Here is a 10,933-nt window from a genome sequence, read left to right on the forward strand (position 1 = left end):
CTTCCGTAAAGCTTTTTCGTAAAAAAGAATCTATTTCGAAAAGTACTCATCGGAGAAATTCTTATTTTCTTCCTCGGACGTTTTGAATATTAAATTTGTCGCAACCGTTTTTGACCCCTACAGTTAGCCCCCCCAGCCCATTAGAGTTGTGACTCTAGCGGGTGGATAGATGATTTTGACAAGGTTAAGCGTATTGGACGAAATTCACATTTTAAACTCCGCGGACAAAAGTTATCGAGACAGTATTCTGAACCCATACTTCTATAAATAGTGAGCTCTTGTCATTCATTTTCTTCATACCTTCCCTTCTTCATTCCTTCAAAAACCTCTCTAGTTCCAAAACCTTTCCTTTCAACATGTCTTCCTCCCAAGGTGATAAGAGAGATTCCGACGTCGAGATGGGTGAGGCCACTTCTCCGGCTCCTGTTCTAACTTCTCCGGCTGAAGCGCCGACTTGTGTTGCCGGTCATCTTTCCTTCCGAGAGAAACTAGTTCGTCGTCAAGCTGAGAAGGAACTGGCTCAAGCTGGCTCCGAGTTCCCGTCTTCTTCTGCGCAGGTCATTGCCCCGGGTCATGAGACCGAGGTCATGGCTCCTCTTCCGCAAGCCCTACCTGCAGGATCTTCTACGACTCCGATCCTTGTCGAGGACAAGGAGAAGGCCGCTGACTCTATGCCTCCTCCTCCAGCCAGGAAAGAAATCGTTCTGGCGTTGCGCGCTCCTAGCGCTGTCCCGGTTGCTCAGCCTAAGAGTCGGAAGAGGAAACTTGCCAAGAGTGGTGACGGGGAGACTTTGCAGCGAGGTGGATCGAGCTTAGCATCGGGACTTCGCGGAAAGGTTTGTCTCTTGCTTGAATTCTCGATCGTCTTTATGTGCATTCTTTCTCGGACTTAGTCTTAAGAATTTTAACCGTTCGCAGTTCATATCGTTGATCGATGGGATGATCAGCGAGTGTGGTTCTGAGACCAGCCGCCTTTCCGGGGAGTTGGTGGAGCTTCAGGGCAGATGGTCTGAAACCGAGACCATGCTGACGGCTGTCAAGGACTCTCACTCTGCGAAAGTATCGAAGCTCGAGGTCGCGATAGGAGAGCTCAAGAGGGACCTTGGGAAGACGGCGAGTTCCTTGCTTAAGGAAAAGAAGGCCAGGAAGGCCAAATCCTCGGAGGTGCGTCGGCTTCAGCATCAAATCGAGGGTGATGCGGGACTAGCGAGCCGCGGGATCCAAGAGGCTGCGGATGCCCTTCGCTCAGAGTTTCAGGCTCGCTTGGCGAAGATTTCTGCTTCCCTGGGTTCCCTCGAGTGCATCCGGAGCAGGGACCTAGCTTTGGCGACGATTGAGGGCAGGATGGCCGTGGTTCGGTTGTTCCAAAGTGAGACTCCCCCGACCTTGGAGGCCGAAGAGGCCCGACTGTCCGGCTGCAAGGGAGATGTGGCGGCCGGGGATGGAGATTTCGGTCTCATCCTGGCTGACCTGAAATCCGCGTGCTTCCTTCCGACGTGTTCAGAAGACCCAGAGGGGAAAGACCTGATGGTCGGAGAAAACGGAGATGACACGGCTCCAGGCTCGGACGAGGCAGCGGGTGAAGAGGGGGCGTGAGTTCTGAGGATGACTTGGGTTAGATCTCTTGCGAGAGATTTTTTTATATGTTTTTATGTTTCGGCCTTGAATGGCCTTGTTTTGTATTTCGGGACTGGCCGTGTGTGGCTTTGAATCCCTGCCGCTCCGCGGCTTTCTTCTTAAGATAATCGAATGGTGCTTTTTATGAGTTTGTGAATAGTGGGGAGGAAGGTGATGAGTTGTCGTCTCATGTCCCTCTTCGATTGCGAAATGTTTCATTCGAGATCTGTTTCGAGAGTTCTTCCACGAGATGTGAACTCTGTGGGGGTGCTGAAGATGTCGAACATAAACATAGAGGCATGGTTTAAGAATCTCTTATCTTTCGATATCATGCCTTGAGATGTTAGAGACCAATGCGCTGGGTTTAGGGCAAGACCTAGGTTTACTTTCGGTTTAAGGATTGTGTGGTGACTAGCCGGCTATCGTTTTTCCTATTGCGATTTCTTCCTGATTCGTATCGATTTAAAGTCCACGATAGATTCTCGGCTTATACGACTTGTTTTATACGAATCGAGCATCTCTCCGGAGACCGGAAGTGCTAGACCAAAATTTCGGATTTCTTTTATAGCGCTATTATCCTTGTGTCGGATGTAAGAGAGTCATCTCCGTGAGATGGCTATGTCTGTTTAGGACGTTTGTGAGTTCGATGTGATCAGCATCGGACTTGGTGGCGTGTGCCGTTGTTTCAAATTTTTGCGCAAAATAAGTGTTTAATGTGTGCATATATATGTCTTTTTTGTGATGTAGGTTCGTTTGTTCGGAAGAAATAACCTTTGAGGCATCTTTTGCGACGTCTCGCGATGCTAAAGGTTGCTCCTCCTAAGCGGCCGACTAATTTCCGAAGACCTCGTTCTGATTTTACGGGTGAGTATGTTTTGATAAGTCGAAAACACCAAGAGCGTGGTAATAAGTTTTTTTGATTTTTGGGAGTATATGAGTATACGTACCCACTCCCCCTCTTTTGAATGAGGGGAGACAGCTGAATTTGCCTTTTGACAAACTGCCTACGTACTCCTTGCGGAGATTAAGCCGTCTCGTAGTTCAGTGATCGCGAGTTGATTTGTTTAGTGATAGTATTTTTTGAGATGCATCGCGTTCCAGGTTCTAGGAATTTTTATGCCTTGCATGTTGGCTATTTCGTAAGAACCTGGTCGGACGATTTTTTCGATTTTATAGGGACCTTCCCAGTTTGCTCCGAGTTTTTCCGCATTTCGTTCAGCGGTGTTTTGGAAGACTTTGCGAAGGACCAGATCTCCCTGATTGAACCTACGATTTCGTACGTTGGAATTATAGTATTTTGCAGCGGCGTGCTGGTAATTTTGAATTCGGATGAGCGCTTGATCTCGGCGCTCGTTAATGAGGTCGAGATCATCCAAGAGCATAGCATTGTTGAGTTCCTCTCGTTTGGGTAATAACCTTCTTCGAACACCGGGGAACTCTACTTCTGCGGGAATCATGCATTCCGTGCCGTATACCAGAGTGAAAGGAGTTTCTCCCGTTGCTCGCCTTGGGGTGGTACGGTGAGACCAGAGGACTCCCTCGAGTTCGTCGGCCCACCTGCCTTTTTTGGCCTCTAAGCGTTTCTTCAGTCCGTTGAGGATGGTCTTGTTGATTGTTTCAGCCTGTCCGTTGCACTGTGGATATCTGGGAGTTGACTTGTTGAGTCGTATCTTCCACTTTTCGCAGAATGCCTCGAACCGGGTGGAGATGAACTGAGACCCTTTATCGGTTACAATCTCGTAAGGAACTCCATGCCTACAGATGATGTTTTTCCATACGAAATTTTCGACTTGGACATCTTTTATACTTGCGTATGAGTCCGCCTCTACCCATTTTGAGAAAAAATCGGCAAGGACTAGAAGGAAACGCTTTTGCTTGGAATTATGCAGAGGTCCGACAATATCCATGGCCCAGCGCATAAAGGGGTAGGGTGACGTGATGGAGGAAAGAACTTCGGCCGGTTGTCGGATGGTTGGTGCATGCCTTTGGTATTTTTCGCATTTTCGTGCGAATTTCTCGCAATCTCCGATCATCGTTGGCCAATAATATCCATGGCGTTTGGTTTTCACGGCTAGCGATCTTCCACCGGAATGATTGCCGCAGGAGCCAGAATGTATTTCCTCCATTACTTTTCTCGCTTTTTCTCCTTCCAGGCACGTCATGAGTGGTCCGGAGAAGTAGATTTCGCCGTCCACTGTCACGTAGCGTGCGGCCTGTGTTCGGACCTTGCAAGCTGCCCATTTTTCGGCGGGCAGTTGCCCGTCGACAATATAGTCTCGAATCGTCTGAAGCCATGGGGTATCACAGCCGTAATCAGATTGCGCCGATGGTGGTTGTATCGTAATTTCTTCTTCCTCATCATGTTGACCCTCTATGAGATTGACGATGATTGGTGGTCCGATGCTTGGATGTTCGATGAACTCGACTGGAATTACCCTTTTAAGTCCTGGGTCGGAACTTGATGCTAGGGCCGTGAGGGCGTCTGCCTGGACGTTCTCGGAACAGGGAATTCGCGTAAGAGCAAAACAGTCGAAGTCTTGAGCTAGCCCTTGGACCAGTTTGAGGTATGCGTCCATCCGTTCGTCTCTGGCTTCGTACTCTCCGCTGAATTGACTGGCCACTAACTGGGAGTCGCAGTAAGCGTGGAGATTACGTATTTTTAAACCGTGAGCCAATCGCAGTCCTGCGATTAATGCTTCGTATTCAGCCTCGTTGTTCGAGGCATGGAATTCCAGCCTGAACGATTGTTCCAAGATCTCGCTCGTTGGAGATGTGAGACGGATTCCGATACCCGATCCTTGCTTGGATGAGGATCCGTCGACGTGGAGGAGCCAGGTGGAATTTGGTTCTTCATTGGTTATTGTTCCCGTTGGAAGTTCGACCAAGAAGTCTGCGAGCACTTGTGATTTTGCGCTCGTTCTCGGTCGGTATTCGATGTCATACTCGCTCAACTCGACCGCCCACTTAGCCAGTCGGCCTGATTGACTTGGGCTATGCAAAATTGTCCGTAAGGGAAAAGTCGTGAGGATGACGATTGTGTGGGATTGGAAATATGGTCTTAGTTTTCGGGCCGATGTTACGACCGCGCATGCCAATTTTTCCATCAATGGATACCTAGATTCGGCATCCAGCAAGGTTTTGCTTATGTAGAAAATAGGTTTCTGCTCCCCGCGTTCTTCCCTGATCAGGACTCCGCTTACGGCCGTTGCCGACACAGCGATGTACAAGAATAAAGGCTCCCCTTCCACGGGTTTTGCGAGGACTGGAGGAGTAGCTAAATAACGTTTCAGCTGTTGGAAGGCGTTTTCGCACTCTTCCGACCATTCGAATTTTTTATTTCCTCGCAGGACGTCGTAGAAGGGCAGGCACTTATCTGTTCATCGTGAAATAAATCGGTTAAGCGCTGCGATTCTGCCAGTCAGTCTTTGGACTTCCCGCTTATTCTTTGGTGAAGCCATCTCGATTAGTGCGTTGATCTGTTTTGGATTTGCTTTGATGCCACGGCGAATCTACATTTTGTCGGGTTGAGCTTCATGTTATGGGAATTTAATTTTGCAAAGCATTCTTCGAGATGTGACACGTGATCTTTTGCTTTGAGGGATTTGACGAGCATGTCGTCGATATAAACCTCCATCGTTTTTCCGAGTTGTTTGGAGAACATTCGGTTCACGAGTCGTTGGTAAGTTGCACCAGTGTTTTTGAGGCCGAAGGGCATTACCTTATAGCAATAAGTTCCGCGATCGGTAATGAACGCAGTCTTCTCACGATCGTCGGGATTCATCCTAATTTGATTGCAACCTGAGAAGGCATCCATGAAGGATAAGAGTTCGTTGCCCGCTGTTGCTTCTACCAATCGATCTATATGTGGTAGAGGGAAGCTATCCTTTGGACATGCCTTGTTTAGGTCGGTAAAATCCATGCAAACTCGCCACTTCCCGTTCTTCATTTTGACTACTACGGGGTTGGCGAGCCAGTCCGGGTATCTTACTTCTGTATCGACCCAACTTTAAGCAATTTTTCGACCTCATCGTTTACTGCGGCAGCACGTTCAGGTCCTAGCTTCCGTCTTTTTTGTTTGACGGGTTTGAATGTTGGGTCAATATTCAGCTCGTGACATGTTATGTTAATGTCGATTCCTGGCATATCTTCCGCAGCCCATGCGAAAGTATTGAGGTTCTTTTTAAGACAGGTTACGAGTTCTGTCCTTAAAGGCTCGCGGAGATTGGCTCCAATCTCGATGCATTGTTCTGGGAAGGCTTCGTCGAGACAGATCGTTACCACGGGTTCGCATGTTGGCTCGCGTTTTTCATCTAGAGCTGCGATGCTGCGAGATTGCCAGAAGAATTCCGCTGAATCCTGATTTCGCGTATCTTTGCTGGAGGTCTTTTGCTCCACTTTTCTAGAAGTGATTTCGAGGATCGGTCTCTTTCGTTTTAATTCCGTGGCGAAACAAACCTGTGAAACTCTCGGATTTCCCCATATTACCTCGACTCCGCTAGGGGTCAGGAACTTGAGGCAAAGATGGTAGGTTGATGGGATTGCGCGCATGGCGTTCCCATGATAATGTTGTAAGATGCGGGACGGTCAACGACTAGAAACTCTGTGACGTTCATCACGGTTCCGGCTTTGACAGCGAGACTAATTGATCCATAGGCCATGGTTGTTTCCCCCGAAAGTCCTAGCAGTGGGCTTGGGCTTTTCGTGACTTCGGATTGATTGATCCCCATCTTTTCGAGAGTGTCTTTGAAGATGATATCGGCCGAGCTTCCGGTATCGATTAGCACTCTAGCGACGTCGATATCTCGAATCGTCAACTCGATAACAAGGAGATCGTTTCGAGGTTTGGCTCGATCGATCGTTGCTCCCCCCTTGAATGAGATGACGTTCGCACACGTCGAGTCATGCATACCGTTCCTGATCGTTGAGTGGCTTTTGCGGGTTAGATTGATCCGTATGTCCCTCCTTCTAGCGCCAAACTGTGGGAACCGAAATTCGCACTGTCGATTTCCGTTTAAATAAGGAAACTAGGAAACCCTAATTTCCCAGAGGACCCGAGTATCTGCTAATTACCACACGTCAAGCAATCAGAACACGAGAATAACAAAGATAAAGTATAAGAAATCGAAAAAGAGAGCAAAGAAGATCTTATTCCGAATTTGCGTATGAGCGTTTACAACAAGGTATAAGCCTGGGCTCGAGAGCTGTCGGCGAGATTCCTAGTTCTAGCAACCCTAAGACGGCTAAACCTAATTGAGTCGCAGCTCGAAATAACAAAAACGGAAAATGCCTAAATTGCTCTAAGTGCTAAGTTTGCTCTGAAAAAGTTCTTTCCCATGCTCCTCGCCTAGGACTCCTTATATACTAGCTCCAAGGTCGGTTTACGCTTTTACTCTTCTGCCCTTAAGCCGTCATAGCATAAAAATGGAGATATTCCATTTTCCCGATCTTCACAATTATCTTCAAAACTTCCGTATTTATCCGCGGAAACTTGACATTTATCCTTCCTTGTGGGCAAGCGTAAACCATGCTGTGGTTTACGGGCTTTTGGTAAGAAATCGTAAGATGGGCCTCGAGTCGTGTTTTAGGTTCCTTTGGCCGTCTTCCGACTCGACACGTTTACTATGATTTCTTTTGATAAAGAACGAACTTTCCGCGGTTTCTAATCCGCGAAGTTTGATCAATGAGTTAGAATAACGGAAAACATGGACTGAGCTTGGTACGGTCTTCGGGAGATAGCATTTAAAAGCTTGACGAGAACACATGGATTGGTGTCGTATCGATGTTCTCGGAAGAGCTCGGTCGCTACGTAGCGACCGAACTTTGGCTCGAGCCCGGTGGCTTCGTAGCGACCGAGCTTTGGCTTGAGCTCGGTCGCTACGTAGCGACCGAGCGGGACGATCGCTCGGTCGCTACGTAGCGACCGAGCTTGGCTGAGCTCGGTCGCTACGTAGAAACCGAGCGAGACGGACGCTCGGTCGCTACGTAGCGACCGAGCTTAGCTCGGGCTTGGTCGCTACGTAGCGACCGAGCGAAATGGATACTCGGTCACTATGTAGCGACCGAGCTTGGCTCGGGCTCGGTTGCTACGTAGCGACCGAGCGGGACGGATGTTCGGTCGCTGTGTAACGACCTATTTCGAGCTTTCGTCGGACGTCTCGATTCATTCTTCCGTAAAGCTTTTTCGTAAAAAAGAATCTACTTCGAAAAGTACTCATCGGAGAAATTCTTATTTTCTTCCTCGGACGTTTTGAAAGTTAAATTTGTCGCAACCGTTTTTGACTCCAACAAGGTTGTTAGCTCATACTGCCTAAGAACGCTCATACTGATTAAGGACAGTAAATGGACTGCTTGTGTTGATTGAATGATGAGTGATTGATTGGTCGATGATCTATTCTTCATTGTGGTTGAAAGCTAGGATGCTTAGAAAGAATTAAAGGTAGGTTAATAGAAAACGTTAACCGGTTGATTAGATGAATGATAGGACATCCGTGAAATGGTTGTTTACTGAATTGAGTGTGACACCGAGAACGGGTGGCGTCTAAAAAGGAAAGTATAAAAGAGTCTAAAGAATAAGGAGAAGGAAATGATAAGAAAAAGGAAAGAAGAATGAATGATTAGTAAAATTACGCGGGAAGGGTTGGATAAATTACCCGGGGAGGGTGGGATAAATTACCGGGGAGGGTGGAAAGAAAGATAACGCGGCGGCCGTAGCGTTCAAAAACGGCGGAGATGCGGGGCCATAGCATCGGATAAAAATGGCAGGGTAAGTTTAGAGGCGCCGGTAAGATTGAGTCACGCCGAGTCTTGGCGGGAAGGGGTTGTAATACACTGCAAAGGCGGTCCACACCCGAGGAACTGGGGTCGGGCCTACCAGGGCAGGCGACTTCACAGGAAGCAGCAAGAAAAGGGGAGGAATGGTCCGCTTGAGCTGTGTAGGTCCTAAAGTTCTAGGATGATTGGAGTCGTAATTAATAAACCGAATTTTATGAATTGAGTGATGACTGAGTTCATTACATTCCGTGATATTGTGAAATGAAACCTTAGTAACTAGCTAATAAGTTGCATCGAACTGGGTGTAGTGACTAAACGGTTCTCGTTTCGCATTGAGCCGTATAGAGGCTCATGGGGGAGACTGGTCTATAATCGCTTCACTGAGTATTCATACTCACCCCTCTTTTCTCTCTCCCATTTTGCAGAACTATAAGTGGAAATGTCGACGGTAAGGAAGGAAATGCACCTGAAACTCATGGGACCAGTAACGGGACACACGGAGATGTCGGGAAAGTAGACATGTGTGTCCTCAACTCCGCGCCCAGGAACCCCGGTCGGAAATAGGGAAGGGGCGGGTGTTTCAATTGGTATCAGAGCCAGGTTAAGGTCCCTTAATACTAACTTAAGGGATCAGCGTTTCCGCCATCGTTCATTTTTCTCTTATGGTTCTGTTGGACCCGTTGTAGTCAGTGTTGAAGGAGAATTCGAACAGCTCAGAGTCTCCGGCCAAGATCAGATCAACCAAAAAGTCCTCGTACTGCGGTGTAGTGGAGTTTTAGAGGTCAGGAATGGGTAACAAGGAGTTGTAAGACAAGTATACAGAGGGATTAGTCGCCTAGCACGACAAGCTAAGGGGGAATGGAAAGTCGGACATACGAGCTGGAGGGAAACGTCTCGCCGGCAACACCACCCCACGCCGGGCCGGAAATGCCGGGGAAGGAGGGTCGGACGCGAGGCGGAGGCGTGCGCGGCTTCACGGAAGAGATAATTCCTGCAAAGAAATAGCATAGTGTCATTTAGATATCACAGTGAAGCTTGTTCTCCAGTATTAAAAAAAAAAAAAACAAAACATGGGCGCGGGCCCCACCACCTTGGCGTGGGCCCACCGCCAACGAGGAAGGAGCAAAACTGGGGCGGCCAAGGGACGGTCGGATGGACAGAAGAAGGGAAACCGATTTCAGATTGTGAGGATCAAGCTAAGGATCATCTTGGGGTAAAAAGGATGATGGAGGGTCACTGTGGAGCAAAATACGAAATGCTAATAAGGATATGGGATCTTCATAGGGTAAAAAGGCTGACGGTAATAAGGATCATCGTGGGGTAAAAAGGATCATCTCGGGGCAAAAAAGGATGATAAGAACCACACCGGGGATATTATTCATGGAATGTTAAAGCAGCACTAATTTTGAGAAATGATTGAAAACTGCCATCTATGCATGACTACTATTATGTTCTGATCAGATCTTTGTTTTTTACGCTGCAGGATGTCTTCACCAGTGCATCACGAGCTCGGAGAAAGACGCATGCGCTATGGAGCAAAAGGGACAAGGGCGTACGCCCGCAAGCCCTATTGTGACGCTTGGGGTGATATGGTACCTGCACTCTTCCCAGACGAAGAGGAAATGGATTTCGCGGAGCAGTCGAACGCCCCCATCCAGGAGATGACCGTGAGGTGTCGGATTTTGATGCCCCATTTCCAGCGGGCAGCCGAGTACAAGGGATTGTACCAGGGTCAGGGGACTTTCCAGTTTGCACCTGAAGTTGACATGACACCGCCCACAAGGGGCCGAGGGCGCCCAAGGAAGACGGGGTCGACCAGGGAAGGTCTTGGACCGATTAGGATGGAGGACAGTGTACCAACGAGGAAACGTGGACGCCCAAGGAAGATTCCGAGCATTGATGCAGAGAGTCTGAGGAGCATAACCGGAGTATGTCGGTGTGGAACACTGATGCATGTCAAGCAAGGACCGCGCTCAGTCCGGGAGTACACAGAGGAATTCCTGGAGTCAGCCAAAAGATGCAAGCCCAAGTCAGCGGAGGATTGGTGCCGGTGCTATAAGGCAGGACTCCGCGAGGAGATTCGGGGCAAGCTGATTGGTGTGTTGGAACCATGGGAATTCGCCTTGGTGAACCGGATGGCCAATCAGGCGATGGAGGTCAGGCGATGGAGGCTGAACGGACACTTACTCGTCGGGTCGTTGCCATCTCGAGCTCTGAGGAAGACGTAGAAGTGGAAGAGGATCCATCGGAGGACTCAGAGTGGGAAGAGGAGCCGGCGTCGTCGACCGGGAGTGGCCGCGTGGCTGGTCCTAAGCCGGAAAGGGAGCAGAAGTCTCCAGTTCGAAGTGGCTAGTTGTGATTCTTGAGTCAGCTAGTAGGAGTAGGACACGGTTTTTCTTCTTCTCATAATGGTTTTAGCTTTTCATTTCTTGTTATAAGGATATTCGCGGATTTTGGCGATACCTTGGGACCTATTTATTGTTGTAGTCCTACTCCATTTCATTTATTAAATTCATTGTTGGTTTTAAATGATCTTGAGCAAGTA

Source organism: Brassica napus, unplaced genomic scaffold (genome assembly GCF_020379485.1).
Source record: "Brassica napus cultivar Da-Ae unplaced genomic scaffold, Da-Ae ScsIHWf_2251;HRSCAF=2904, whole genome shotgun sequence".
NCBI classification, from domain to species: domain Eukaryota; kingdom Viridiplantae; phylum Streptophyta; class Magnoliopsida; order Brassicales; family Brassicaceae; genus Brassica; species Brassica napus.